This window comes from Mandrillus leucophaeus, unplaced genomic scaffold (genome assembly GCF_000951045.1).
Source record: "Mandrillus leucophaeus isolate KB7577 unplaced genomic scaffold, Mleu.le_1.0 Scaffold156, whole genome shotgun sequence".
Lineage (NCBI taxonomy): Eukaryota > Metazoa > Chordata > Mammalia > Primates > Cercopithecidae > Mandrillus > Mandrillus leucophaeus.
Window position 1 is genome coordinate 3,414,123 of NW_012101543.1, and position 26,303 is coordinate 3,440,425.

The following is a 26,303-nucleotide window of genomic DNA, read 5'->3' on the forward strand; positions in this document are numbered from 1 at the left end:
ATTATAGGCGAGAGCCACCGTGCTTGGTCCCAAATCCTTTCTAGGTTTTCTTCCCCCCAATTAAACCACATTTGTTGTATGCCACATTGTGTCATGCTATCATGGGGCTTTTTAAAATTAATTTGTTTTTTACACCTTAAAAAAATAGAGATGGAGTCTCACTATGTTGGCTAGGTTGGTCTTGAACTCCTGGCCTCAAGCAATCCTCTTGCCTTGGCCTCCCAGTGTGCTAGGATGATAGGCATGAGCCACCACGCCCAGCACTATAATGGATTTTTAGATATCCACAAAGATGCAGCTACAGCAAAAATCACAATGATGACAACAGATTTGGGAATGAGAATGAGGGCTCAAGGTGCAATTCTACTGCTTTTTTGTTACGTGACCTTGAAACTTTTGTCAAGTGATTTTGTTTTTCCAAGGGAAGCATCCTCCCCTCCACAGAACCCCTGCAAAGTGTTATACCCCAGAGTTTCACAAGCCTTTCTCTCAGTTATGGGTTAGAAAATCTGACTACTTTGTCCCAAATGAATGAAATAATTTTTTTCCTGTATTTAAATTTTTTTTGACTCAATAAGTTAATTATCATTATACCTTCATTTTATGAATAAAGAAACAAAAGCTTAGGACTTCCACATGTACTCCTCTCCTCTCCTCTCCTCTCCTCTCCTTTCCTCTCTTCTCCTCTCCTCTCCTCTCTTCCCCTCCCCTCCCCTCTTTTCTCCTCTCCTCTCCTCTCCTCTCCTCTCCTCTCCTCTCTTCTCTTCTCTTCTCTTTTCTCTTCTCTTTTTTGAGACTGAGTCTTACTCTGTCACCCAGGCTAGAGTGCAGTGGCTCAATCTTGGCTCACTGCAGCCTCAGCTTCCTGGGTTCAAACGATTCTCCTATCTCAGCCTCCTAAGTAGCTGGGATTACAGGTGCATGCCACCATTTTTATGTTTTTAGTAGAGATGGGGTTTCACCATGTTGGCCAGGCTGTTCTCAAATTCCTGACCTCAAGTGATCCACCTGCCTCAGCCTCCCAAAGTGCTTGAATTACAGGTGTGAGCCCCCGCACCTGGCCACCACATGTACTATTTTTAAACTTTTCTGATTTAAACACACTGTACTGATATATTATTAGGGCAATACACAAAAATAAAAATTCCAAAGAATGAGATTAAAAATATAAATAACATTTCTCATATTTTCTTTTATGTCTCCAGCAAATCAGTTGATTTACTGGAGTATGTGCAACCCACATTGGAAATTGCTGTTCTAAAATATGAAGAAAATATTAATAGCAGACTGTATTTATCAAGAACATATAAAACTTGTCACATGTTTTTGTGACTCAGTTTCACTAATTCAAATCAAACACGGATTTCCAAGTATGCATATTAAGAATTAGAGCCTTTAGACCTGCTTCATTCTGAAGGGAGAATTGTTACAATGAAGTAACTTGAAAACACTAAATATATCAATATTAACTAATAATTTGGAGGTACTTTAACAAGAAGCATATAGAAAAAGTCCCTATGCATGAGGCTATATGCCAATAACCAAGACTGACTATAAGATTGAATGTTTATGTTCCCTTAAAATTCATATGTTGAAACCTACCCCTCAATCTGATTATATTAGGAGGTGGAGTCTGGGAGATGAGTAGGTCATGAAGACAGAGCCCTCAAAAATGGGACTAGTGCTTTATAAAAGAGAACCTGGAGACCTCCCTTGCTCCTTCTGCCACCTGAATAAGAAGATGGCCTTCTAGGCTGGGCATGGAGGCTCACGCCTGTAATCCCAACATTTTGGGAGGCCAAGGCGGGTGGATCACTTGAGGCCAGGAGTTCAACACCAGCCTGGCCAACATGTTGAAAACCCGTCTCTACTAAAAATACAAAAATTAGCTGGGCGTGGTGGCACGCACCTGTAATCCCAGCTACTCAGGAGGCTGAGGCAGGAGGATCGCTTGAACCTGGGAGGCAGAGGTTGCAGTGAGCCATGATCGTGCCATTGCACTCCAGCCTGGGTGACAGAGTGAGACTCCATCTCAAAAAAAAAAAAAAGAAGATGGCCATCTATGAACAAGAAAGTGGACTCTCACAAGACAGTGAATCTGCCAACACCTCGAGCTTGAACTTTCTAGCCTCCTGAACTGTGAGGAATACATTTCTGTTGTTTATAAGCCAGCAAGTTTATGGCATTTTGTTATAGTAGTCTGAATGGATCAAGACAGAAATCGGTACCAAGAAGTGGGGGTGTTGCTATAATAAAGACCTGTAAATGTGGAAGTGTCTTTGAAACTGGGTAATGGTTAGAAGCTGGAAAAGTTTTGAGGTGCATGCTAGAAAAAGCCTACATTGCTGTAAATAGTCCTTTAAAAGCAATGTTGGTGAGGGCTCAGAAAGAAAAAAGAACTGTAGAGAAAGCATCAGTCTTCTTAGAGAACACCTAAATAATCTTGAAGAGAAGGTTGGTAGAAATATGAACAGTAAAAGCTGTTCTGATGAGGTCTCAGACAGAAAAGAAGAACTTGTTATTGAAAACTGGAGGAAGGTGGTCTCTGTTGTAAAGTCTTAAGGAACTTGGCTGAATTGTGTTCCTGTCCCAGTGTTTTGTGTAAAGTAGAACTTGCAAGAAATGAAACTGGATATTTGGCTGCAGAAATTTCTAAGTGAAGCGTGAAGGAGTGGACTGGTTTCTTCTGATTGCTTATAATAAAATGAGAAAAAAGAAATTATTTAAAGATGGGATGGTTCATCAGAAGGGAGGCAGAACTTAAAGATTTGGAAAATTCTCAGCCTATCCATATTGGAATGAGAAACCTGGTTTAAGAGAGAAAACTAAGGGGGTGGCCAAACAACTGTTTGATAAGGAGATTTGTCAACCATCTCAACAGAAGCTACCAGCTCTTCTCCAAGAGAATGGAGAACGCCTGGAGGCAATTCAGAGACCATCAGGGTTATCCCTTCCATTTCAGGCCCACAGTACAAGGGTTGGGGGCAGAGAGGGATAGAATGGTTTCAAAGAAGAGGCTTGCTGATGCCTGGTGTGCATGGGAGTTCGGCATACAGACCTTGCCTCACATCAAGGACTCCATTCCCTACACTCCAGCTCTGTTCTCCTCAGCAACCCTGGGTAGCATTCTGGTGGACCTCAGTGTGGCCTGAGCTATGTTCAGCACAGCTGTCAGGGTATGGTTGTCCCCACCTAGATTTCAAAGGATGAGGCCTCCTGGTAGAGTCATGGACTTGGGACCCCAGCCCTGGAAAGCTGCAGGGTCAAGGCAGAGAACTGCCATGGGTACAGAGCTGCCTGAAGCTTTGGGTCAACCCCTGCCCAACAAGTCTGCAGGGGTCAGACTGCTGCCTCAATGGGTCTGGTACATGGGATCCATCCTCAGTGGGCCTGGAGGGCAGAACATCAGGTCAAAGATTCTTCTCAAGCTCTGTTACTCCTTTCTTCTTTCCTATTATTTTCCCTTTTAGAATGGGATTGTTTATCCTATGCCTATCACACCACTGTATTTTGAAAGCACAGAACTCATTTGGGTTCACAGGTTCACAGTGGACAGGATGAATTGCCTCAGGGTTGTACCTTGACTCCCACCCATATCTGATTTAGATGATATTTGGAGGAGACTTTGGATTTTAGACTTTAGAATTAAAGATGGAACGAGTTAAGACTTTTGGGGCTGTTGGGATGCAGTGAGTGTATGTTACATGTGAGAAAAACATGAATTTTGGGAGGCTAAGTATGAAATGCTGTAGATTGAATGTTTAGGTGACACCAATGTTTGCGACTCAAAATCTAACCCCCAGTGTGATGGTATTAGGAGAGGAGGCCTTTGAGAGGTGATTTGATCCTGAAGGCAGAACCCTCATGAATCAGATTTGTGCCCTTATAAAAGAAACCCTTAAAAGCTCCCATGCCTCCTCTGCCATGTGAGGACACTGTGAAAAGATGGTGGTCTGTGAACCAGGAAGTCAGCCCTCACCAGAATCTGCCGGCAACTTGATCCTGGACATCCTCATCTCTAGAACTGTGAGAAATAAATTTGGGTTTTTTTTTTTTTTTTTCCTGAGACAAAGTCATGTTCTGTCTCACAGACTGGAATGCAGTGGCACAACTTCAGCTCACTGCTACTTCTGCCTCCTGGGTTCAAGCAATTCTTGTGCCTCAGCCTCCCAAGAAGCTGGGATTACAGCAGTGTGCCACCATGCCCAGCTGATTTTTGTATTTTTAGTAGAGACGGGGTTTTACCACGTTGGCCAGGCTGGTCTCAGACTCCTGGCTTCAAGCAATCTGCTCGCCTTGGCCTCCTAAAGTGCTGGGATTACAGGTGTGAGCCGCCCTGCCTGGACTCTGTTTTTCATAAGCCACCTAATTTAGGGTACTTTATTATGGTAGCCCGGGTGGACTAAGACAAGGATCTAAAGCCTTCTCTCATGTACTGTTTAAATGACTTCCATAACTCAGCATCAAAGAAAGTATCCAGAGAGCATGAGAATTAAAATTTTGTGGAGAATGAAAGTGAGCACACGAATAATTTCTCACCCCATACAAAGGGTATTTGCAACCTCACTGTTTTATTTGTTCTTTACCACAGCTTTGTGATTTTGGCACATTTTTTCCCCTTTTTTTTTCTTTTGCTAAGAAAAATGAAGTTCAGAGAGATTAAGTGACCGGGGCAAGATTGCCCAGCCAGTGAGGGTGGATTCAACACTGCTCATGGTAAATCTAGACTCTTCTCTGTGACAGTCTGCCAAACACCTGGTTATGCATCCTTCCTTGTCATTCCTCAAGTGAAAAATGAAGGCCAGAAGTGTTCCTGAAGTGAGGAATTGGGTATTTTTTCCCTCCAAAGGACTAAACCTAGTAGTGTGGCTAAGAATCCATAGGAAACGTGGCAAAAGACCAACAGAGGCAAAGCAAATTAGTGGAAGACGCAGGAAGAAAAGTATGGAGGACTCAGTAAAAAGCTTGCATGAAGAGAAGAAATATAAATTATGTTTTGTCAAAACCAACATTTTTTTCCAATATAGAAGAAAGGGCAGAGTGGAATTTGGATTTATATCCAAATCTCTAGGGCCTGTGCTGTTAACCATTTGCTATCGTGAGACTCAGGGGAGAAGAAGGGCCTCTGCAGTGCTGAATCCTTTGACCTGATAGGACATGGTGGATTTTGGCTCTGTGGAAATTCTGTTGTTTCAATGCCCGTACAATCAACAAGTGACAATCAAATCGATGGCTTAGCTATCTAAAAGCACCTCATGGACATTTGTGCTTCCTTGTGCACTGTATATGGAAGTGCACATCATCTTGTTCACTGGTGATTTGTGCTTTCTGGGTTCCGATGTTCTAGCACACTCAGATAGGAAAGGCCAAGAGAAGTGAAATGATGGGTGCCTTCTCCAGTTTCGGAAGGAGATAGATTACAAGGGAGGGGCAGGAAAGAAGTGGGAATAGGGTTGTCTGAGGAGGTGAAGAGAGTTCCCAGTAATTGCTGGGCTACAGGTGTCGGGGTAGCTCTCTGTATCCCAGTAACTACTCAGAACAGGTAAGGGGTAGCCCCTCAATTGTTCTTAACCGGGCATGGGTCATCCTCATCAAGTACTTGGAAATGAATGGAGAATTTTTTTGTTGCCAATGACTTGGGTATGCTATGAAATTTAATGCCCAGGGTCAGAGAAGGTAAACGTCCTGCCGTGCCTAAGTCAGGCTTACATAAAGTAGAATGATCTTTTCTCAAATGCTGATACCACCCCTGTTGAAATTCGCTGTGAGCTAGCCCTACCGACCTCAAAGACACTCTGGTGTCAGTAGTTGAGGAATGAGGGAAAAGCATAAAGAAGGTTTGAAGAGATTCTGGGAAGAAATTAGATATATCTTTAAAATGTTTTATTCATATGGTTAGAGTGTGCGTGTATAAGAGAGATCTTTTTGACCGGGCACGGTGGCTCATGCCTGTAATCCCAGCACTTTGGGAGGCCGAGGCAGTGGATCACAAGGTCAGGAGATCAAGACCATCCTGGCCAACATGGTGAAACCCAGTCTCTACTAAAAATACAAAAAAAATTAGCTGGGCCTGGTGGCGCATGCCCATAATCCCAGCTACTCTGGAGGCTGAGGCAGGAGAATCGCTTGAACCCGGGAGGCAGAGGTTGCAGTAATCCGAGATCACACCACTGCACTCCAGCCTGGCAACAGAGCGAGACTCTGTCTCAAAAAAAAGAAAAATATCTTTTGGAAGGATCTTGTGTTATATTGAGAAAATTATTAAATTCTCTCATCCATGTTTACATTTATATGATCTGCTGACATGATTTAAAATTCAGTTATTATGTTGATATGGTTTGGATTTGTGGCCTTACTTAAATCTCATGTTGAATTGTAATCTCCATTGTTGGAGGAGGGGCCTGGTGGGAAGTGACTGGATCTTGGGGTTGGTTTTTACTGGTTTAGCACCATCCCCCTCGTGCTGTCTTGTGAGAGAGTTCTCACAAGATCTGGTTGTTTGAAAGTGTGTAGCGCCGCCTCCTTTGCTCTCTCTCTCCTGCCCATCATGTGAAGGTGTATCTACTTCCCCTTTGCCTTCTGCCATGATGATAAGTTCCCTGAGACTTCCCCAGAAACAGAAGCCTGTACAGCCTGTAGAACCATGAGCAGATTTAACCTCTTTTCTTTATAAAATTACCCAGTCTCAGGTATGTCTTTATAGCAGTGTGAGAATGGACTCAAACAGATGAATTGTTCTTTTAATGCATTGTCAAAATTCATTTGATGTCTTATTTATTTATTTATTTGTTTGTTGAGACAGAGTCTCACTCTGTGGCCCAGGCTGGAGTGCGGTGGCCCGATCTCGGCTCACTGCAAGCTCCGCCTCTCGGGTTCATGCCATTCTCCTGCCTCAGCCTCCCGAGTAGCTGGGACTACAGGTGCCCGCCACCATGCCTGGAAAATGTTTTGTATTTTTAGTGCAGATGGGGATTCACCATGTTAGCCAGGATGGTCTCGATCTTCTGACCTTGTGATCCGCCTGCCTTGGCCTCCCAAAGTGGGATTACAGGCATGAGCCACAGCGCCTGGCCCATTTGATGTCATTTTTAAATGTTTGCATCTTTATTCATAAGTGAAATTTGCCTATAGTTTTCTTTTTTTGAGTTATCTTTATTATGCTATGTTAATAACATGATAATACACAACAAATAAAATGAATTATGTGGTTGAGAATAGAGAAAATAAATTAGGAATTATTTGTACTTTAACATTTAAATATAATTCAGCTATTATATTTTCTGGGCCTGTTATCTTTTTAAAAATGGCAGACCTTTACTTAGCTTTCCAGTGTTTTCTGTGATTATTGATCTGGCCAGATTTTCTATCTCTTACTTGGCAAAATGTAGTAGTTTTTATTTGGGTAGAAAACTAACCATGTCCTCTAAATTTTCAAATTTATTATTGTCCCTAAAAAACAGAGGCCGAAGCAAGACAAGTGGTAAGGTTTTATTGAAAGATGATATCCTGGAATATAGAGAGAGGGAAAAGGGAAACGAGAGAGAGAAGGATGGAAAACAAATGGAAATTGGCATGTTACCAAGCTGGCCACCACCTCATGAACTGTGAAGAATATGATACCCACTCAGACAGGACAATACCAGACAGGCTGTACATACAGAAAAGACATGTTGGAATAGTCCACTTTAATATTCATGGGAGGGGGAAGGGGAGGTGGATTGCTCCATCACCTTCCTCCCATCTCACTTCTCTCCTATTGGTCAATGTTTGCCTCATGGCGAGTTGAGTGCATGCACTTTTAGGCGGTATCACCTGGCGTCTTTGGGCAGCTGCTGCGGAGGCCACGTGCCACCCTGTGGAATGCCAGTTCTCTGGAGTCTGCGTTGTAGTCTAGAAGTGGCAGGAGGAATCAGAACCTACATGGGTCCGATTGAATTGGGCCAAGAGGCGCCAGAGCTTCTGCAGCTTCTGACATGATGGGAAGGCATTAGGAAGGCCATGTTTCTAGAGCCTGGCATTCACCTTAGGACAGAACGAGATAGCCAGAGATGTCGGTAGATGCGGGGTCGGGGCAGCAGGGGCAGTCGTATGGCTGAGAGACAGGTGAAGCTTTGGGAATCTGAGGTGACCATAACGTGTCTCTGAAATAATTTCCATAGATTTGCATGTATACTTTTTTTTTTTTTTTTTTGGAGTTTTGCTCTTGTTGCCCAGGCTGGAGTGCAATGGCACGATCTCGGCTCACTGCAACCTCCGCCTGCCAGGTTCAAGCGATTCTCCTGCCTCAGCCTCCCGAGTAGCTGGGATTACAGGCATGCGCCACCATGCCTGGCTAATTTTGTGTTTTTAGTAGAGACGGGGTTTCTTCATGTTGGTCAGGCGGGTCTCAAACTCCCGACCTCAGGTGATCCGCCTGCCTCAGCCTCCCAAAGTGTTGGGATTACAGGCGTGAGCCACTGCGCCCAGTCACATGTATATTTTTTTGATTGTTAAATCACTTAAAAATATGTGTTTTATCATGATTAAAAATAAACTTTTAAAAACACGTGTTTATCACCTTGTTATCTTAAAGGTTGTATGTTTTTGCCTTTTCTCTTTTTCCACTAATCAGGTTTGCCAAGTTTATCTGTGTAAAAAAATATTTCTGGGGAAATAGCTTTCTGTTTTATGTATTCTTTATAATTGCTTTCTGAACAAATTTAACATTTTATCTCTGATAATTCTCTCCTTTATTTTAGTTGTTATTTTTGAGGCTATATTTTAAACTTCTTACATTTATTACTTGTTTTGTTTTTAATATTGATGGGTTATTAAGGCATTTAATGGTATAATTTTGGATTTGAGTATAGTTTTACCTGTGGCCCATGGGTTTGGGCATGAAGACTATCTGTTACTTAGTTGTTTTTTTTTTTTTGAGACAGAATCTTGCTCTGTCATCCAGGCTGGAGTGCAGTAGCATGATCTCGGCTCACTGCAACCTCTGCCTCCCAGGTTCAAATGATTCTCCTGCTTCAGCCTCCCTAGTAGCTGGGATTACAGGTGTACACCACCATGCCTAGCTCATTTTTTAATTTTTTAATTTTTTTTAATTTTAAGTACAGATGGGATTTCACCATGTTGGTTAGGCTGGTCTCGAACTCCTGACCTCAAGTGATCCACCCGCCTCTGCCTCACAGAGTGCTGGGATTACAGGCATGAGCCACCATGCCCGGCCTCCTTTTTGTTACTTTTGAGACAATATACAAGATACAATTATAATTTTGAAACAGGGTTCTGGAGTGACAATTTCCAATTCAAAGATGACATCAGAGAGCTTCTTATGAAAGATGTGGGTGTGTCTATAGGTCTTTCTGTGGCTTGAACCAAACTTTCCCTTAGGAAATCAATGTAAAGGTAATTTATAACAATGATAAATTTAGATAAATACTTGAAATAACCTTAACCCAGTTTTCAGTGTGAATAGACACAGAAAGTCCACTTGGAACAAACCTTCTTTGTTTAGGGGAATAATCTCTTATGTTGTCTTCCATATTCGGGACAATTGTCCCGGTCACGCTGACCCAAGTTTTAACTCCAGAGCTGTTTTTACTCTGCCAGTATTTTGACCTTGTATGCATGACTATAAACATTTTAGTCAGTCTTATACAGACATTGATGAAGTCATTAGTAAAACAGTTTTTGGAGTAAACTCTATAAAGCAAATTAAATTCTTGTCCACTTTAGCCGTACTGCCTATCATGGTAAGCAGACCCACCCTATCTCTTGTGTTTAAGTGACTCTCTTGGCCCCTTCCACTCTGGGTGCCATAATCTTCATATCTTCATTGAAATAATGAGGCCCATTGCAAGCTTTTCCCACTTCATCTTGATTCATGGAGTTCAACTACCAGAGTTTTTTTTGTTGGTTGGTTTTTGAGACTAAGTCTCGCTCTGAAGCCCAGGCTGGAGTACAGTGGTGCGATCTCGGCTCACCGCAACCTCTGCCTCCCGGGTTCAAGCGATTCTCCTGCCTCAGCCTCCAGAGTAGCTGGGATTACAGGCGCGTGCCACTGCACCTGGCTAATTTTTTGTATTTTTAGTAGAGACGGGGTTTCACCATGTTGGCCAGGCTGATCTTGAACTCCCAAACTCAGGTAGTCCGCCTGCCTTGGCCTCCCAAAGTGCTAGAATTACAGACATGAGCCACTGTGCCCGGCCTAAAGTGCTTTTCAAAAGAACAGGTACTTCTCTTAGTCTTTAAATATTTCTCAGTGCCCTGGTAAAGACCTGGAGACCTGGACCTTTTTTAGGAGACAAATCTGGGGACAGATAAGTTAGTTGCATATGATAATTTTAGTTTATTACTCTCATCTCTCTAGATCTTTTTTTTTTTTTTCCTTCTTATTACCCCATCTGGGAACTCAGCCTCATTTAGCATAGGTCACGACTGACTCCAGGTTTGAGTTAAGTAACCAAGAAAACAGCTGAAAGCAATGTGGGTTACCTAGAACTCGTATATTGGATCCAGAATTTTTGGCATTTGTTTTCATGTTTATAAGTTTAGAAAATCTAAAATTATGTTCGGTTCCCTCTAATCTATCATTCCCAGAATCGATTTTTACATTTATTCTCCAGGTTTCTGGTGATATAAATTAGTCAATTCTTGTAATTTGTTGTTGTTGTTGTTGTTGTATATTCCATGGTTTGACTTTGTAACTTATCTTAAAGGGCATGTTGGAATATGTCTTTAGTCGTGAGTATAGAAGCAAGGAGGAGAGAGGCTTGGGGGGAATTGGCACCCCTTGAGAAGCAACTACCTTAGATGAGGTATTTAAAAGTCAAGGCTCCTGTATTGTCAGAAACAGACTTAACTTAATGGATGAGGAAACTATTTCATCTGGCAAGAGAGGCTTAGTAGTTTTAAGGGTTTTGGGTATCAGTGGACTCCATTCTAACTCTTAGGACCCCACTGTTTCTCAATCAGCTCCTTAACTGCTGCTTAACAGAGGGCTGTGAAAGCAACCTACTTCGCAATTGGGCAAATTCTGTCTGAGTTTCAATAGTCTCGGCCAAACAACTGCAAGATATAGAGGACTCTTTTTTAAGGTAGTCATAGAAACCCTTTAATCGTGATTGTGCCTTGAGCTGAGAACTTCAGTATTGAGCTTGAGATTTTCTTTCTTTAAGCCTTCCTGTGTGGAAGCAGGAGTCACTCAGTCTTGCCAGTAGAAGGTTACCTCATTCCAGGTTACCGCAGGTGATCATGTAAGGAACACTTTCGTCCCATGTAAGATGAACCACCAGTCCTGTCATGGTAATAGGATTGTCACTGCTTTCAAATCCAACTGAGGAAGAAAAGTTAGTCAAAGATTCTTACTTCTTTGTGTATCTGTTGACAGCAGAATCTTTGGCCTTATTCTGCGGTTTACTGTTCTTAGTTTGAATCCGCTCTTGCTAGTTGTAACAGAAAGGGCTTTGTTAAAGGATGTTAAGTAGCTCACAGAATTTCTGCAACGACCAGATAATCAGGCTTTGACATTACAAATGCAAACATGTTTCAAGTTCTACCAATTATATTTAAAGGAATCCAACCTGTCCCAATTTCAGGGCCCTAATACGATTTCCTTTTATCCTGATGGTAATTTCCAATGAAGACAGTTTTGCAGATATATGTTATCCAGTGGTTTCCTTAATCCCTTTGGCTTATGTTACTATTATAAGGGTTAGGCAAAGATAATAAAACTAAAAGGGAAATCCTACACTCACCTTTAATTGGCAAGGAAACATTGCATAAAATGTTTTATAAATGCTATCCTATAACAACAGGATTGTAGCCAGCAACTTACATATTTGTTCTTGCTTTTCCCTAAAAAGACTGGCAATTGATTCTGATTTACCTTTAGGTAAACTTTTGCTTTTGGTAGTAAGCAGACCTTTTTTGCGCTGAGGTTGAAGAGTTGGTGGTTTTACTTTTAATTTTTAAGGAAAATAACTACCCTAGTGCCTTTTGATTCTCTGGAAACCCAAGTCCTGTTTTATTAAAGCCAATTCTTCAGTAAAAGAACATTGGCAAAGGACTATTTTCTGTACTTCTTTCAAAATGACCTTGGGGTCCCATGCATAAAGTTTTTGGAATTAAAAAAAAAAAAACAAAAACCCCGGTAATTGATGATTTTAGGTTAAGTGAACAGAGTCCCGGCAATCAGATTTTTTAGGCAAAGAAACTCTATTTTTATTTCCAAAACACTCTTTAATAGAACAGGAAACAAACATGAAAGGAAGGCCTGAAGGAAGCTTGGCTGTTTATTCTGTTTATGTTGTTCAAATAATTGTTCCATTCTTTCCCTCCCTCATTTGCTAATGCTGATGCCCCAAGAACGATTATTTTGTTCTCTTAGAAGACCATGGTTTTAGAAAATTTACACAGTTCAGGAGAGGTAAACTCTTACAAAATCTTTACCTAATATGTTGTGAGTTTACTATCCCATGAGGTTCCATCCCATCTAGGAAGCGTTTCAAGAGACTTATCTTTTTTTTTTTTTGAGACGGAGTTTCACTCTTGTTGCCCAGGCTGGAGTGCAATGGCATGATCTCGGCTCACTGCAACCTCTGCCTCCCAGGTTCCAGCGATTCTCTTGCTTCAGTCTCCCGAGTAGCTGGGATTACAGCCACCACACCTGGCTATTTTTCGTATTTTTAGTAGAGACGGGGTTTCACCATGTTGGTCAGGCTGGTCTTGAACTCCTGACCTCAAGTGATCCAACCACCTTGACCTTCCAAAGTGTTGGGATTACGGGCGTGAGCTACAGCACCCAGCCTGTATTAGTCCCATTTTAGGCATTACTGCTTGAATGTTCTGCATAAAAAGTGAGTCAGTGATTCATCAGTTTTTCAGGTTATTTTATTGTCGCTTCATTTTGTAAGTTTCTGGGTTCTATCCATAATGCTTCGTGTCTTAATTGATTTGTTAGAAGAGGAAATCGGTTTCTTGAATTGGTTTGAAAACCTTACGGATAAAAACTCAAGTTAAAAATTTTTATCAAGGACATAAATATGTACAGGGCTACTGTGTTAGACTTTTGGAAACAGAAAATAATTTATGATTTAGTAAACTTGATAGGAGCAAGTGAAATAATAAACAGTTGCCTAGGTGAAGATAATCCTTTGCTTTGAAGATTTTCAGGCTAAATCAACTCATTAAGGACTGGTCTTATGATTATTAAAAACATATAATTACCCATGAGGTATGATAAGAAAGGTATTCTGAATATGTTCACACAATGTGTGCTCCATGTCCCCAGTTCCCCAAGCTCAAGGCCTTGTAATTTTTTTACAGTTAGAGATTTCATTCCTTTGAGATCTAGTAGCTTTTTAGGCTTTATGAGTGCTCTATTAAAGTTCAAGACTTTTTTTTCTCTCTTTCCAATTTTTATTTTAGGTTCAGAGGGTAAATGTGCAGGTTTGTTATATGGGCAAATTGCATAACATAAGGGTTTGGTGTGCAGATTATTTTATTATCCAGGTAACAAGCATAGTATCTGATAGGTAGTTTTCCAATCTTCACTCTCCTCCCAGTCTCCACCCTCAAGTAGGCACAGGTTTCTGTTGTTCCCTTCTTTGTGCCTATGTGTACTCAATGTTTAGCTCCCACTTACAAGTGAGAGCATGTAGGGTTTTCTGTTTCTGTGTTAGTTTGCTCAGGATAATGGCCTCCAGCTCCATCCACATTGCTACAAGGGGCATTATCTCATTCTTTTTTATGGCTGCATGGAATTCCATAGTGTATATGAACCACATTTTCTTCATGCAGTCTACTGTTGATGGGCATTTAGATTGATTCCATGCCTTTGGTATTGTGAATAGTGCTGCAATTAACATACACATGCATGTGTCTTTATGGTAGAACAATTTATATTCCTTTGGGTACATACCCAGCAATGGGATTGGTGGGTCAAATGGTAGTGCTGTTTTAAGTTCTTTGAGAGATCTCCAAACTGAATTCCACAATGGTTGAACTAATTTACATTCCTATGAGCAGTGTATAAGCATTCCCTTTTCTCTGCCACCTTGCTGACATCTGATATTTTTTTGCCTTTTTAGTAATAGCCATTCTGACTGGTATGAGATGGTATCTCATGGTGGTTTTGATTTGTATTTGTCTGATGATCAGTGATGTTGAGCATTTTTTCATCTGCTTGTTGGCCACATGTAAGTCATCATTTGAAAAGTGTCTCTACATGTCTTTACCCATTTTTAAATTTTTTTTTTTTCTTCTTAATTTGTTTAAGTTCCTTATAGATGCTGGGTATTAGACCTTTGTTGGATGCATAGTTTGTAAATATAGGTTATTTGTTTACTCTGTTGATAGTTTCTTTTGCTGTGCAGAAGCTCTTTCATTTAATTAGGTCCCATTTGTCAATTTTTGTTTTTGTTGCAACTGCTTTTGGAGTCTTTGGCATGAAATCTTTTCCAGGGCTGATGTCCAGAATGATATCTCCTAGGTTTTCTTCCAGGGTTTTTATCGTTTTAGGTTTTACATTTAAGTCTTTAACCATCTTGGATTGATTTTTGTATATGGTAAAAGGAAGGAGTCTAGCTTCAATCATCTGCACGTGGTTAGCCTATTATTCCAGCACAATTTATTGAATAGAGATTCCTTTCCCCGCTGCTTGTTTTTGTCAGCTTTGTCAAAGATCATATGGTTGTAGATGTGCAGTATTATTTCTGAGTTCTCTAACCTGTTCTATTGGTGTATGTATCTGTTTTTGTACTATTACCATGCTGTTTTGGTTACTGTAGCTTTGCAGAGTAGTTTGAAGTTGGGTTGTATGATGCCTCCAGGTTGGTTATTTTTGGTCAGGATTGTTTTGGCTATTTAGGCTCTGTTTTGGTTCTACATGGATTTCAGAATAGGTTTTTCTAATTCTGTAAAAATTAGAATTTTTCTAGTTCTGTAAAAGTTTGATGGGAATAGCACTGAATCTGTAAATTGCTTTGAGCGGTATGGCCACTTTAACTATATTGAATCTTCCTATCCATGAGCATGGAAAGTATTTCCATTTGTGTTGTCTCTGATTTCTTTGAGTGGAGTTTTGTAATTCTTGTTGTAGAGATCTTTCACCTCCCCGGTTAGCTCTATTCCTAGGTATTTTATTTTTTGTGTGGCTGTTGTGAATGGGATTGTGTTCTTGATTTGGCTCTTAGCTTCGATATTGTTGGTATGTAGAAATGCTACTGATTTTTGTACATTGTTTTTGTATTCTGAAATTTTGCTGAAGTTGTTGATCAGATCTAGGAACTTTTGGGCATACAGTATGGTGTTTTCTAGGTATAGAATTGTATCATCTGCAGAGAGAAAGATAGTTTGACTTCCTCTCTTTCTATTTGGATGCTTTTTATTTCTTCCTCTTGCCTGATTGCTCTGGCTAGGATTTCCAGTACTATGTTGAACAGGAGTGGAGAGAGTGGGCATCCTTGTCTTGTTCTGGTTCTCAAGGGAATGCTTCGAGTGTTTGCCCATTTAGTATGATATTGGCTGTGGGTTTGTCATAAATGGCTCTTATTATTTTGAGGTATGTTTCTTCAGTGCCTAGTGGTGGATTAGCAGTAGGTGGGGGCTGCAGGTGAGTGTGTGCCACCAAAGTGGTGGAGGGAGGCCACGGGTGGGTGTGCACTGTGGTAGGTGAGGTCAGCCTGTGAAGGAGCTATGGTGGGGCCAATGGGAAGTGCTCCCTTCTGGTATCTGAGGCTGCCCTGCAAATGGGTACTGCTGAGCAGAGAACCTGAAAAAGGCAGGCAGACGGTGGGCTACTCAAATCAGATGGGCCCCATCCCATGAATAAGATAGCCATGTTCTGTCCAGGTCCATCAGTCAACAACAGCCAAACCATCTGGAGGAGCTTGGTGAGCCTTGGGGGATGGGTGTCCCTAGCCAGTGCTCCACGTCAGCTGTTCCGTGCCTAACCTTCTGGCCTCATCACAAGCTAGAGTTCTGTCTCTGCCACCTCTCCAAGCAGCTCTCTTTGTCAGTTCAAATGTCCATAAGGGTCATGGAGTCTCCTTCAGCTAGGATCCTGGAGGTTCCTGGTAAGAGTGGGCCACTCCTCGCCTATTTAACTCACACCATCCCCAGGAGCTGCTGGGGGTCAGAAATGAGTCCTGGTACTCTGTAGTCTGGTGCAGGGTTCCCAGCTTCCTTCCCCTTCAGCCCAGGGTCTATGTCTTCCCTTGGTACACACTCAATGCCTTTCTTATTTCCTATGATCTCCTGGAAGTGTACTGATCTGCTTGATGGTCTTGTCTTGTAGTAGGCGATGCTCTTCATGGCAGTGTCTAGTTGACCATCTTGGCTTTTTCCCAAATAAAAGTTCAAGACTTTGACTACATCTATGTGAGTTCCTAGTAGGGAATACCTTAAAGACTTTGCTCGCACCTAAGGGAGGAGAGTAGACAGCTAGCTGAGAGCAGCATTGAGGATCCAGAGGCTCTCTGGGATGGAAAAGAACCTGTTTTCTATCTTGGAACTCTTAGTCTTGCCCTTCTTAAATGTGTCTTACCTGAACTTTGAGTTTCTTTAAATTTTACTATGGAACATATTGTTTGTGTTTCACATTTGTTTCCATATTGCTGTACAATTGCTCCCTAGCTCTGTTGAAAACATATTTTTGTTTTTGACATGCACACATGCACTTGTCTGAAACCCAACAGCCAACGTGGGAATAGAGATAGCAGTGATCTCTTGGACTTCAGTGTCTAGCGCAGTAGTAGTTAGAGGTCAGAGTTCAGAATAAATGACTTTTATATCCTGTCTTGAATTATAATTTGATAACGTAGTGAGTAATTTAATAAGTGGCAAAATTATGTTTCTATCTCTGAATCCAACTTTTTGATTGGGTATGAAATTCACTTTCATACCCAAGAAACTATCTGTTTTGTTTTGGTCACAGGAAGGAAACAAAAGGATCAGGGCCCATAATATAAGCTTCACCTATTCCGTAACTCATCTTAGCTTTTCTCTACGTGTGTAATAAAAATTAAACCTTTATTTTCTTCTGGATATCCTAATCTCTGATTTTTCTTGGAACTCTGGAGGGATAGCATCCTAATTGCCTAAAAGTTGTTTCTCTCAGAATCTCTGTTTTTTTCTTCAACCAGTAGGATTGGGGCAGCATTGTGTCAGAACAGCTGGACATTCTCATCCAGCTGGGTCTTTGGAGGAAATGCTATTTTTTATTGATTGACACCACTGGAGAGGAACCCCTTGGAAATGACAGATTTGGGATGTAAGGCTTACATTTGCTTTTGTTATGATGTCTGACTTTTATGATCCTTAAGACTGAACTGTGAAATAATTTTTTATTTGAAATCAGCTCATTTTTGTAAACACTTGTTGCTCTTAAAGTAATAATTTAATACCACATTAATTATGTTGCAGCAGTAATTGTGTAGGAATACTAGGCTGGTATGATTGGTATTTGTATGATCCTTCTATTCTTTCCATGAGGGTATTATCAGGTTCATTCATAGCAGTGATTTAGGGTGCCCCACATCAAGTGTTTTTCTTTGCCCCGTTGCTTCTTCCATTCATTCTCTCCTTCTGCACTGTCCTTTTCCGCTACCCTTGTTGAGTTTTTAAGCTGAGGCTGGAGTCATACTGTTAATGTCTTTGTGCAAATGGATCTCTGACCACATTTCACAGTGAAATTAAATCAGAGGGTTTCATAAGTTTGTTTAATCTATAGCTGCTCTTGGTTCCTACTATGAAAATGAACATTTAAATAATTGGTCAATTGACTGGGCATGGTGGCTCACACCTGTAATCCCAGGACTTTGGGAGGCCAAGGTGGGTAGAACACCTGCAGTCAGGAGTTCCAGACCAACCTGGCCAACATGGCAAAACCCCATCTCTACGAAAAATAGAAAAATTAGCTGGGCGTGCTCATACACACCTGTAATCCCAGCTACTCGGCAGGCTGAGGCAGGAGAATCGCTTGAACCCGAGAGGCAGAGGTTGCAGGGAGCCGAGATCACACCATTGCACTCCAGCCTGGGCAACAAGAGCGAAACTCTGCCTCAAAAAAAAAAAAAAAAAAAGGGTCAATTATATGATGTAAATAAAATAAAAGATTTCCATTTAGGTAAGGGTTCAGTCAGCCTTAAAAAAAATACCTTACTTGCAAAACCAGTTTTCATTTAAGAACCAGAAAGCACCAGAGAGCTTTGAGTTACATGTGAATTTTGCATTTAAAGATTAATCTTCACACTCTGATTTTATTGAGGCCCAGATGAATCCCATCTCCATGACTGTGGCTTGAATTCCAGGAATATAGGCATGCCTTTTTTGTTTTCCTGCCTTTTCACGGATATATTTGAAAATCACTGTGGTCTAAATGTTTAATTCTGGAAGAACCAAAGTGATAAAGAGCTGGAATTGCTTTATACTCTACCATCTGTTTTGCCATTCATCTTCTGTAATGAGAACATTACATCGGGCCTCCCTACCTATTTCTCTTTGAGGCTCTGATTTAGTGCATACCAGCAAGAAATGAACCATATGCAGGTCTTTCTGGTCAGTGAGATTTTGTTGCCATTTAAAAAAATAACGGTCTTCTATTGAGCAGTAAGTTGTATCAGAGGGCAATTCACTGATCTCTAGTCCCAATTTGTGTACAAACTATGTAGTAGAATATTTGTGAGTATACCACGTGGTGAAATGAAGTTACCTATTGCATAGACAGCAGGCTACATTTGGATGGGACGTCCTTGTGTTTGCTCATTTGGTTTACCATCAAACGGGTTAATGTTTTAAGAGTGTTTTAGAAGTGAAACAAGGGAAAACTTAGAAAAATATGATTTCTAAGCCTCTTACTTCATAGGGGCACACAGCAGGCTGCGGGTTTGGCTCTATGCATGTGAACACAAAAAGAAGACAGCTGCTAGATGCTATGAAATAGTTAAGTTCTCCATCTGGTTTGCAATATGGGTGAAGATTTGCTGCAAATCTGGATTGACTGCCATGCTCCAGTCAGTTTACAAATACACTGGTCCTTTTAGTTATAGAACATAAAGAGTGGTCCTAAGTGCCCAAGTATTAAACTCTTATATAGGCATTCAGCAAAAATGGGGCAAAGACAAAAGCAATATACCACTTTATTTAAAATGTGCTCCACTTAATTTCTAAAAGCCTGGCAAAGAATAGAAAAATCTTAGGTCTAGTTTAAGTTGGGGATGACAGTGAAATGAAAAGGAACACACATATATTTGTGTTAGAATTGAAGCTGGCCTAATACATAAGATTTAGCGCTTTGAATATAATGTATTTTCCTTGAGAACATTATTTTTCTTAACAAAACAACCGACATTTTTATAATTTATAACTAATATATGACAATCGCTGTAATTTTGGTATCAGAAGATCTTGTAAAATCTATTGTGTTCTGTGTAAGATTTTTACTTTCTGCATATAAATAAAGTCATAGTATCATCGAATGCTTTTATTCGTTCGAAATCAGTTATTGAAGCCATCTCTGGGTAGCTGAGGTAATGCCGGCAGTCTAAATTCAAATGTCTTCACGAATTCTCCAAAAAACAATAGAGATTTATGAGAAAAAAGAAATCCATGCATATCCCAAGCTTGCAGTATTATTCAAAGACTGAAGGCACTACAAATTTCAGATTACTTGAGTGTACAAAAATGAACGCCGATTTCCCATAGAGTTTTCTCTGAAGCTCTGTTGGAAGACTTGTGGACAGTTGTGGATGGGGCAAGGGGTCTAAAACATCGCACAGAAGATAGAAGAGGAAATTAGATAAAATCACTTCCAGAAATAGAAAGTCCACCCTAAATTTTTTTTAAAAATCTGAAAAAAAGTCTAAAAACCAACAACCATGAAGCAAAAAATATATTCTTAACTGAAATAAATATTCCCAAACATGTACTTCAAGATATTAAAAGGCATCTTGAAACAGAAATTCAAAAACTAAGAATAAGAATGAGCAAAAATTGTTCTGTGGTGGGCAGGTGCATGAAATCATACCCCCAAAGGTGAGGGAGCTGAGAGGCTGAAGAAAAGAGGCTGACAAATTCAGTTTCTGAACAAGAAATATTTTATAGGGACTTAAGAACAGAAGCAATGTCCTGGGCAATCGGGAGGTGGTGGATCCCTGCACCTACTCTCCGGAAAGTACTCTTTATAGAAAAAGCATTTACGGTAAAACGCGTGCAGCTGGTTATATCGTCAGACTTTTTTTTTTTTTTTTTTTTTGCCATGATATGTGACCGCTATGTGGATTAGATCAGCAGCTTTCTGACGAGTAATCTATGCTCCAGGCATTGACGACCTTGCTGCAGAACACCTTAGTAGGTGGGGGTTAAACGTCCGTCATCATGGTGGTGTCCCCTCAAGATGGCATCTCTGGCCTGGCACCGTGGCTCACGCCTGTAATCCCAGCACTTTGAAAGGCCGAGGCGGGCGGATTACTTGAGGTCAAGAGTTCGAGACCAGTTTGCCCAACGTGGCGAAACCCCGTTTCTACAAAAAATACAAAAATTAGCAGGGCGTGGTGGTGCATGCCTGTAATCCCAGCTATTCAGGAGGTAGAGGCAGGAGAATCACTTGAATCCAGGAGGCGGAGGTTGCAGTGAGCCGAGATTGTGCCACTGCACTCCAGCCTGGGCGACAGAGTGAGGCCGTTAAAAAAAAAAGAAAGAAAGAAAGAAAGAAAAAGAAAGGTGACATCACTTCTACCATACAACACGCTGTTCTTCTACAAAAAGGGAAATAAAATTACAGGTGCTTGAATCTAGGAAAGAAAAAGAAGAAGAAAATACCAAATATCAGAAAGGAAAGACTAAATTCTTAGATATAAAAAGGCACCTAAGAGAAAATATATTTGAGTGAAAATTCAGCAAAAGGAAAAGTAGATAAACAACCAAGAGAGTGAAAATGAAATAATAAAAGAAATAAAAAGGATTAGGGTAAATGATTGGAATGGAAGATAAGAAAAAAAAAAAAAAAGTTGCTCTAGGCATAACTGGAATTCCAGAAGAAGAACAATAAAATAATGGAATCATATAAAATAATTAAAACCATAATTCTAGAAAACTTTCTAGAAATAAAAAAAGGACTGACTTAATATATATGTACACACACACACACACATATGTATGTAAATATATATATATTTTTTTCAAGACAGGGTCTCGCTAGGTTGCCCAGGCTCGTCTCAAACTCTTGGGCTCAAGTGATCCTCCTGCCTTGGCCTCCCAAAGTGCTGGGATTACTGGCATGAGCCACCACTCCCAGCCTGACCGTATATTGAAAGAATTTAGTAGGTACCTGGGAACAATGACCTGGAATAACAAACTCTGAGGCATGTCCTAGTAAAATTATTTATTTCAAGATAGAGACAAAAATCTTCATGGCTTTTAGGCAAAAAGGTCAACGGACAAGAGAATTCTACTGGCATCAGATTTCTCACAAGCAACAGAGAAAACAAAGCAACTGAATAGCATTTTCAAAAAAATCAAGGAAATAAAGTGTGAACCCAAGTTTTATATCCAGTTAAGCTCTTCTTTAGCTGTCAAGGCTATAGAAAAGCAATTTTAAACACAGCGGAATGAAGGAACACTCTCCTAATGGGCCATTTTTGAAGAGTCCACTAAAGGATAATTTTCATCCAACCAAAATTATGACTGGAAAAACTTTGGCAAAAGGACTGAGGGTAAGAAGTTAATATCTTTCATGAATCATTTGGAGAATAAGTTGAGACCTCATGCCGCTTTAGCTCTAAATACTTGAGAGTACATATACTAATAACAAAAATTTTGTCTTTCATAACCTCAGTACAATTGCCAAAATTAGGATCGTAGCATGGATTCAAGTACTGTATACACGTACTTGAATGAGAGAGACTGATCCGGAGTCCCGGGTCACAAATCGCTGTTAGCACTCATGACTTTCTTTCGTCTGCAACCACTCTGTCGTCTTTTTTTTGGTCTTTCATGACCTTTATGTTTTTGAAGAACACAGGCTAGTTATTGCATAGAATGCCCCTCAATTAGGGTTTGCCTGATGTTGGGCTAATTCATGATATTCCTTCACGATTAGATTTGGGTTATGCTTTTCTTTTTTTCTTTTCTTTTTCTTTTGAGATAAAGTCTTGTTCTGTTGCCCAGGCTGGAGTGCAGTGGTGCGATCTTGGCTCACTGCAACCTCCGCCTCCTGGGTTCAAGCGATTCTCCTGCCTCAGTTTCCTGAGTAGCCAGGACTACAGGTGCGCGCCACTATGCCTGGCTGATTTTTGTATTTTTGTAGAAACGGGGTTTCACCATGTTGGTCGGTCTGGTCTTGAACTCCTGACCTCAGGTGATCCACCCACCTCAGCCTCCTGAAGTGCTGGGATTACAGGCGTGAGCCACCGTGTCCGGCCTAGAATTTCTTTTAGTGTTTTAAAAATTTATGTTTTCTTCTAGTATTTGATCTTTTATTCTTTTATGCATTATTTTAATGCTCTTGTCCCATTTTTAAAAAATATTTTAAATGAGATGGGGTTCTTGCTAGGTTGCCTCAAACCTGGCCTCAAGCTATCTTTCTACCTCAGCTTCCCAAGTAGCTGAAACTGCAGCTGTGGGTCACCATGCCTGGCTATTTTTATTAATTTTTTTTTTTTAATGAGATGGGGTCTGTGTCCCCTGTTTTAAAAATCTACTTTGACTTTGGTTTGCCAGTTTCTTTTTAAACTTTTCCTTTGGTGCAGCTGGTTTGCCAGTTTTTAATGGTTTCTTTGACTCTCACCTATTGCTTGTATACCAATCAATGAACTTATTTCTATTTTTACCCTTTCTCTCTATTCTCCTTCAATTTTACATTAAATTAGTAATTTATTTCTATGTCATCAGAACATACAATACGTACATATTATGCTCCTGAGTTTATCCCCTTCTATTTTTTCCCTTAAATCTACCTTCAATGTATTAATTTTTTACCCTCAATCTTTTTGCACAAATTTTTCCAGTCGTATTTGGTTGGATGAAAATCACCCTCCAGTGGGGTTTTTATGGCTCATTAGCAGAGTGTTCCTTCATTGAGGGGATTTGTATTGAGTCTGTTAAAATCCTCACTTTGGTGATTATGCTGTAGTTACAAAAGACACAATCTTTGTTATCAGGAAATACACCCTGAAGTATTTAGGGGCAAAGAACATGATGTCTCAACTTATTCTCAGATGATTCATGAAACACACACAGACACACACAGAAGTAAATAATAGTAATTGTGGAATCTGCTGAAAGGTACATAGAATTTCTTGGAATTGTTTTGGATTTGAAATGATATCAAAATTATAGAAACAATAAGTATGGCGCAGGTCCGAGTAGACAGGCGGTGGACTCAGTGCGTAAGCCCTGTGGCATGTGCTGTCTCAGGGTGACGGGCAGAGGACACCACACCCTTCAACAACCTGGGGCAGACAACACAGTCAGCGGAGGAGGAAGTACAGTCCTTACTTGCTTCATAAAAAGTCGAGGTAGGAGAATCTCCCCAGCACGGTGCCTCTTGGTCCTACATTAGCGAGTCTGCAGAGGTGGCCACGGCACAGGCTGTGGAGCATAAGCTGTGCTGGGTCAACAGCTGGTAGAAAGCATGAAGAACCAGGTCAGGGCTTTCTTCGCTGTATAATTCAGAATTCTTGATGTGTTTTCCTTGTTGTTTGGTTCTCTTCTTATAATAAAGAGAATGTATGTACCAGACTAAAATAAATTTTATATGGAATTTAAAAATCACATACATATGTTATTATCTAATATATTTAATAGTTTCTACAACTGCTAAGTGAGTGGATTATAGCTGCTCTTGCCACAGGAGGGAAAATGGGTAACTATATGAGATGATGCATATGTTAATTTCTTTCACTATAGTAACCATTTTACTATATGTGTATCTCATAACAACATGTTATATACCTTAAATATACACAATAACATTTATTTTAAAAGCCCCAAACCCTACATCACATTGTACACCTGAAAAATTATAATTATATATAGTTATATATTATAATTGAATATAGTTATATTTACTTTATATAAATTATATACATTTTATATAAAATTTAATAAGTTAATTTTAATAAAGTAAATTTAATTTTATTGACTCTCTCGCCCACCTAAGCCCTGGCAACCACTGATCTTTTTACTGTCTTCATGATTTTGCTTTTTCCAGAATGTCATATATAGCAGTTGGAATCATGCAGTATGTAGCCTTCTCAGATTGGCTCCTTTCACTCAGTAATATGCATTTAAGGTTCCTCCATGTCTTTTCATAGTTTGATAACTCTTTTTTTATTGCTGCATAATATTCCATTGTCTGGTTGTACTGCAGTTTATGCACCCATTTTTTTTACTGAAGGACATCTTGGTTGCTTCTAAGTTTTGGCAATTATGAATAAAGTTACTATAAACATGCAGGCTTTTGTGTGGATGTAAGTTTTCAACTTACTTGGGTAAACACCAAGGAGCACAATTGCTGGATCGTATGGTAAGAGTGTGATTAGTTTTGTAAGAAACGGCTACACTGTTCCAAAGTGGCCGTAACATTTTACATTCCCATCACCAATGAATGAGAATTCCTGCTGCTCCACATCCTTGCCAGCATTTGGTGTTGTCAGTGTTTTAGATTTTGGCCATTCTAATTGGTGTGTGGTGGTACCTCATTGCTTCAACTCGCATTTTCCTAGTAACTCATGATGTTGAACATCTTTCCATATGATTACTTGCCATCTGTATATCTTCTTTGGCAATGTGTCTGTTCATTGCCAAAAAAAAGACCAAAAATTGGTCTTTTGCCAATTTTTAATTGAGTTGTTTGTTTTCTGATTGTTGAGTTTTAAGAGTTCTTTGCATATTTTAGATAATAGTGCTTTATCAGATAAGTGTCTTGCAAATATTTTCTCCCAGTCTGAGATTTGTCTTCTCTCTTAAGGATTTATGCTTTTTATCAAATCAAAATGCAAACAGAGGCCAGGCGCAGTGGCTCACACTTCTAATCCCAGCACTTTGGGAGGCTGAAGCTGGAGGATTGCTTGAGGTCAGGAGTTCAAGACCAGCCTGGGCAACATAGTGGGATCCCATCTCTACAAAAAATAAAAAATAAAAAATAAAATTAGCCAGGCATGGTGGTGCATGCCTGTGGTCCCAGCTACTTGGGAAGCTCAGGTGAGAGGATTGCTTGAACTTGGGATGTGGAGGCCACAGTGAGCCGTGATCATGCCATTGCACTCCAGCCTGGGCAACAGAGTGAGACCCTGACTGTATTAAAAAAATGCAAGGAGAGAAACTTTATCAAATACACAAATTAGAATGTCTATAGGTAAAAGCAATCCAATTCCTTAAAGAGAAACATCAGCATCCTTGCTTTTAAGAGTGCAAAGGCATCTATCACAAGGTCTTCAATAAAGGGGATTTTATGCAATGTGATAAAAGATACTTACCACTGGCTTCTCTCTCCTATCCACCAAACCATCCACCAAACCATATAATGACCTTGCCTTTGTTTTGAAGGAACCTTAGAGCGTTGACTACTGTGTGTTAAGATTATAAAGCAGGAAGATATTCCTAGAAATATAATTTATTTTTTATTTTTTAGATGGAGTCTCGCTCTTTTGCCCAGGCTGGAGTGCAGTGGTGCGATCTCGGCTCACTGCAACCTCCTCCTCCCGGGTTCAAGCAATTCTACTGCCTCAGCCTCCTGAGTAGCTGGGATTACAGGCGCGCACCACCACGCCAAGCTAATTTTTGTATTTTTAGTAGAGATGGGGTTTCACCATGTTGGTCAGGCTCGTCTCAAACCCCTGACCTCGTGATCCACCCACCTCGGCCTCCCAAAGTGCTGGGATTACAGTCGAGAGCCACCACGCCCGGCCGTAGAAATAGAATTTATATAAGAAATCTAAGTTGGCCTTTACAGCTATTCTTTTTTTGCTCTCTCTCCCTCTGTTCTTTGTCTTAACCTCTCCTTCCTCTTTTTAATTTCCTGTCTCCTCACCTTCTTTCTTTCTTCTTCCACTCTCTATATTTAACTATCGAGAGGAAAAGAAAAAGGAAATAGAACTCCTTTTCTTGGGTCTGTGTTCTCTCACTTCACTTCCCAAGTGGCCTTAGGCTAAAGTTAACGGCGTGGACTTCTATTCACAATCATTGCATGAAATGTGCTGTCTTCCCAAAAAACCTTATGGTAAATATAACTCCAATGTTTGCAAATGAATTTCTGTATGATCTATTAATATAGATCAATAACATCACATGAATATAGCATATCAACATCTTTT